This window comes from Leptidea sinapis, chromosome 4 (genome assembly GCF_905404315.1).
Source record: "Leptidea sinapis chromosome 4, ilLepSina1.1, whole genome shotgun sequence".
Taxonomy (NCBI): domain Eukaryota; kingdom Metazoa; phylum Arthropoda; class Insecta; order Lepidoptera; family Pieridae; genus Leptidea; species Leptidea sinapis.
In genome coordinates, this window is record NC_066268.1 from 4,891,341 (window position 1) to 4,897,237 (window position 5,897).

Below are 5,897 nucleotides of genomic sequence, written 5' to 3' on the forward strand. Positions count from 1 at the left end.
ATGGACACTAAATTGTTTAAAAACGGTTCCACAGTCCATCTATTCCATCTCTTTCTCACACCTAGGTTTTTATGTATAAGGGCATAAAAGGCATTTATTTTCTCAAAATTGATTCCTTTAGAATTCTTTTTGATGTGATTAACCGACTTCAAAAAAGGAGGAGGTTCTCAATTCGTCGGTATTTTTTTTTAATATACTAGACACTACTACCGCTTCGGAAACAAATGGCGCTCTGAGAGAGTAGAAGTGGCGCATGAAACTCTCCCTACATTATTTTTTTGAGCTATTTTTTATCAAATTTACAATTTTGTATTGTAAATGCTATAAAATAATCATAATCTAGTAAGAATAGTTATCTCACTTACACACACTTCGTCTTTTACGTTTAATATATAAAGTTTATGGTTAATATTGAGCGGCACTGCAATGTAATGGAGAGTCCTATTCTCATAAAAAAATAATACTTTTTTTTTTAAATCACAGGTAAATCATACGCTTACATGTCAATGAAAACGACGCTAGCGCATCTAATGCGGCGCTACAAGATACAAGCAGACCACACGAAGCTCAAGTTCAAGATAGACGTGATGCTGAAGCCATCCGATGGACACAGCATCTCCATCCAAAGGAGAGAGGAAGATGAGTTATAGTTAGTTGGATACAAGTTGTAGTTGCTTCTACAAAAATGTATTAAACGTGGAGCTAGTAATTTCTATTTATATTGTGTAAGGTGTAAAATATTTATGTAACATTAAATACTTACTATAAATATTTTTTTTTGTGACATAATTTCTTTAATCTTCCCCGGGGTATGAAAAGAATAGAGAAGTGGAAGGCCCAAAGGTGTCGTAAGAGGCGACAAAGGGCATTTACCAGTGGGCTCCCTTGCACAGGATGCCGGCTATATTCTTTTGTACCACAACAGCGCCTATTTCTATCGTGAATGCCCTGTGCTGCCCCGGGGCGTAAAAAGAATAGGGTAGTCCCAGGTCCAAGGGTGTCGTAAGAGGCGACTACGGGCTTTTTGAAAGTGGGAGAGTCACGCTGCTGTCTCATGACGTCAGCACAATCGGGCCAGACTCGTCCGGGTTACTTACCACACTCGCACAGAATACCGGCGTGAAGTAGCGGCCTAGTGCCGCTATGTTTCGCATAGGTTAGTGTCGAGGACCGGAGGCCATTCCCCCCCGTCCTTCCCCCTCCCCCCCCAACAAAATATGAGAGCGGTATTTAAAGAGAAATTACCCCAGGAGGGTACCGGCTCTTGTAGAGCCAGAGAATCCCTCCCCGAGCATTCGCGCTCGGGCTGCCCTTCGTATTCTGGGGAGGGCACAGTACCGTGTATGTCACAGGACAAACAGGGCAGCAACACCACGGCACCCCGCTCCACGCTTAATGTGGACTTTTGTAACATCCGGGGAATTCACTCAAACTTAAACGCCGTCCACCACCACCTTGAGACGTCGCAGCCGGCCTTGTGTTTCCTTACGGAGACGCAGATATCTCGACCTAGCGATACGTCATATTTAACGTACCCCGGGTACAAAATTGAGCATAATTTCATGCCTCATGCCGGGGTATGTGTGTACGTTAGGGAGGATATCTGCTGTCGCCGTCTCGGCAATTTTGAGGGTAGGGGCCTGTCTACTCTCTGGCTCCGCGTAGATTTAGAGGACCGCGTCCGCATCTATGCGTGTGTCTACAGGTCCCATAGTGGTAACGCAGAAACGGATCACCTCATGGGCTGCGTTCAAGCGGCATTTGATGACGTGCTTGCTCAGATCCCCTCCGCTGAAATCGTAGTCTTGGGTGATTTCAACGGGCACAATGCCGAATGGCTTGGATCACGTACCACAGACTACGCAGGGCGATCTGTGCATAATTTTGCATTGGCGTATGGTCTGTCCCAATTGGTTGAGTCGCCGACGCGGCTCCCGGATGTGGATAGCCACATGCCGTCCTTATTAGATCTTCTGCTGATTACACATCCCGATGGTTACCAGGTCTCTGTCGACGCCCCTCTCGGAACGTCCGACCATTGCCTGGTCAGGAGTGTAGTGCCTATCCGACGCCAACGTCGTAGACCACCAGCGACCCGCCGCGTTTGGCACTACAAGTCAGCAGATTGGGATAGGATGCGTTCCTTTTTTGCATCCTACCCTTGGGGCAGGGTTTGTTTCCCTTCGGATGATCCTAGTGCCTGCGCCGTTGCAGTAGCCGATGTGATACTGCAGGGCATGGATATTTTTATACCAAGCTCTGTAGTACCGATCGGTGGCAGATCACAGCCCTGGTTCGATGCGTCAGTTAAAGCAGCATCTGACTGCAAAAAACAGGCGTATCGAACTTGGGTTGCGGCGCTGGGCTCAAAGGATCCGAACTGCAAAGTTCTGAAGAGGAAATATAACCGTGCCTCCAGATTTTTTAAGCGGCAAATCGCCCATGCGAAATCGAAGCACGTCGTCAAAATTGGCGAGCAGCTTTCCAGTTACCCGACCGGAACACGCAAGTTCTGGTCGTTGTCGAAAGCTGCTCTTGGTAACTTCAACCAGCCGTCCATGCCGCCGTTGCACATGAGGAATGACACCCTGGCCCTTACGGCAAAAGAGAAAGCCGATCTCCTGTGCACTCTTTTTGCCTCCAACTCGACTCTTGACGACAACGGAAAAACACCGCCGACCATCCCGCGGTGTCAGAGCTCCATGCCTGAAGTACAGTTCCGACAGAAAACTGTTAGGCGAGCTCTGTTTTCGTTGGACGTCAGGAAGTCGAGCGGGCCGGATGGCATTTCTCCAATCGTGCTTAGAACGTGTGCCCCTGAGTTGACGCCGGTGCTAACGCGTTTATTCCGGCACTCTTATTCAAAAGGCGTAGTCCCTGATTCATGGAAGTCAGCCCTTGTCCATCCGATTCCAAAAAAAGGAGACAGTTCGGATCCGGCAAACTACAGGCCTATTGCGAATACCTCCCTACTCTCCAAAATCATGGAGAGCATAATTAACCACCAGCTCTTGGTATACCTTGAGGGTCACCAGTTGATCAACGACCGGCAGTACGGCTTTCGCAATGGTCGGTCGACTGGCGATCTTCTGGTATACCTAACACATAGATGGGCGGCGGCTATTGAAAGCAAGGGGGAAGGCCTGGCAGTTGGTCTGGATATTGCGAAGGCCTTTGATCATGTACGGCACAAGGCGCTCCTCGCAAAACTTCCATCATTTGGGCTTCCCGAGAGCTTATGCAAGTGGACCTCCAGCTTCCTCACTGGGCGCAGCATACAGGTCGTTATCGACGGTTATTGCTCGAATCCCAAGCCCGTGGACGCTGGAGTTCCCCAAGGCTGTGTGCTATCTCCCACGCTGTTTCTTCTGCATATCAATGATATGTTGGACACCGCCAACATGCATTGCTATGCAGACGACAGCACTGGTGATGCCGTATACACGGGCCATGCAGGTCTCTCTCGGGAAAACGTCGACCAGTGCCGGGAGAAACTTGTGTCTTCTATCGAGTCCTCTCTCGAGAAGGTCGCGGAATGGGGTAAGTTGAACCTTGTCCAATTTAACCCCCAGAAGACTCAAGTTTGCGCGTTTACCACTAAAAAAACCCCATTTGCCGTATCACCGCTCTTCGAGAACACTTCCCTTAAAGCCTCGCCTAGTATCGGAATACTGGGTCTCGAAATCTCGAGCAATTGCCGATTCCGTGGCCATCTGGAGGGCAAAGCCAAACTGGCTTCAAAGAAACTGGGCGTCATAAATAGAGCACGGCAATACTTCTAGCCGGCCCACATTCTAGCGCTCTAGAAAGCGCAGGTCCGGCCTCATATGGAGTATTGCTGTCATCTCTGGTCTGGCGCACCCCAGTATCAGCTCGATCCATTTGACCGCGTGCAACGCAGAGCAGCTCGAATTGTCGGGAACCCAGTACTCTGTGAACGGCTGGATCATTTGGCGTTGCGTAGAGACGTCGCTTCATTGTGTGTTTTCTACCGCATCTATCACGGGGAGTGTTCCGAAGAGCTGTTCAACCTGATTCCTGCCGCCGAATTCCACCTACGCACGACACGCCATAAGTTAGGATTTCATCCCCACCATCTGGATGTGTGGCGGTCCTCCACAGTGCGGTTTTCAAGGAGCTTTCTTCCTCGTACCACGAAGCTGTGGAATGAGCTTCCGTGTGCGGTGTTTCCGGGACGATACGACATGGGTACCTTCAAGAAAAGCGCGTACACCTTCCTTAAAGGCCGGCAACGCTCTTGTGATTCCTCTGGTGTTGCAGGAGAGTGTGGGCGGCGGTGATCACTTAACACCAGGTAACCCGTACGCTCGTTTGTCCTCCAATTCCATATAAAAAAAAAAAAAAAGAAGCAGTAATTTGTAAACATTGTTGTGTTTCGGTCTGAAGGACGCCGTAGCTAGTGAAATAACTGGGCAAATGAGACTTAACATCTTATGTCTCAAGGTGGCGAGCGCAATTGTAGTGCCTCTCAGAATTTTTGGGGACTTTCAAGAATCATGAGCGGCACTCCCTTGAAATGGGGAAGGCGTATCATTTACCATCAACATCAAGTTCATCTGAACGTCCATCTCATCACGTCCCTTATCTTCATAAAAAAAACGAAATAGTTACAGTGGAATTTAATTTTTATATTGGATGTTAAAGAGGACCTTAAAATATTATTATTTAGGTTAAAAATAATACTATGAATAATAATACTAACTTATTCATCGTTTATAAAAGAAAGAGGCAAGCAGTAGGTATAGAATATTTAGTTGTGCATGATGAATGGTTTTTCAAGACAGAAATTTTAAGTTTATAAAAAGATATTCCAAGACGTGCCGAGAGGTGACTCAGTTTAATAAAACTTACCGACAACATACGCGTTCTAATTGTTTGTTGAATGACCTACGTATATTTTAATTAAAAATATCAGCATTTTGTACAATAAAGGTTAGTTGTTTTTGACGCTGTTAAAGTTTAATTTGCATACAACTTATATGTCACCTGTGAAGTATACGTTTCCATATAGCCCATATATCTATGGGTTTGGTATATACAGTATACTAGCTGATTCTAGTGACGGCACCGAGTGGATGTTGTAAAGCAGTAAAAATTTAATATACACCTATCTATATATTTAGGACAATTCCCACAATACCTTTATAAATTATGGCTTATGTGTTATTTTGATCTATAAGCTATACTAGGATGCCGCAGTCGCTCGTCGTACCGCTTCGCTGCGGAGTATATTTGAGCGAAGCGAGGTTAACTATGTCTGTGTACAGAAACAAAAATAAATCAAACAAGATTTGATCAATTTGCTCAATTTTAAAATAAATATTAATAGTGCGTGCTAATTTAGCATAATTGCTCAACTTGCCCAGCTTCGCTTCGATTCACTCAATTATTGTAAAGTTTCATTAAAATATTTGCGAGAAAGAGTAACAAAAATCTATACAAACTTTCGGCCTTATAATATTATTAAGGATAAATAAAATGACTTTAAAAATTTTTTAATTTAGAATACTTCTATACAGATTGCAATATTTCAAAAATATTAAAACCATTGTTATAAACTTAGGCCCGGTATCTACCAAAGCGAAGATGAGAGGAGATATATTTTGATAAGCAATCAGATTTCGTTATTTCCACATCTCCTCTCCGCTTAGCTTCGGTGGAAATGTATCAAGCGGAAAGGAGAGGAGATGTCTCATATTTCCACGCTGCCTTCTCCCCGCGCCTCGCACACACGAAAGCGTTGTTATAATCACAGCTCACATCTCCTCTACGCTTTGGTGGAAATAACCTGACAGCTTCGCAGCTTATCTCCTCTCCTTTTCGCTTTCGTGAATACTGGCCCTTAGTAACAGGATCAAATTAGTAATAACATAACA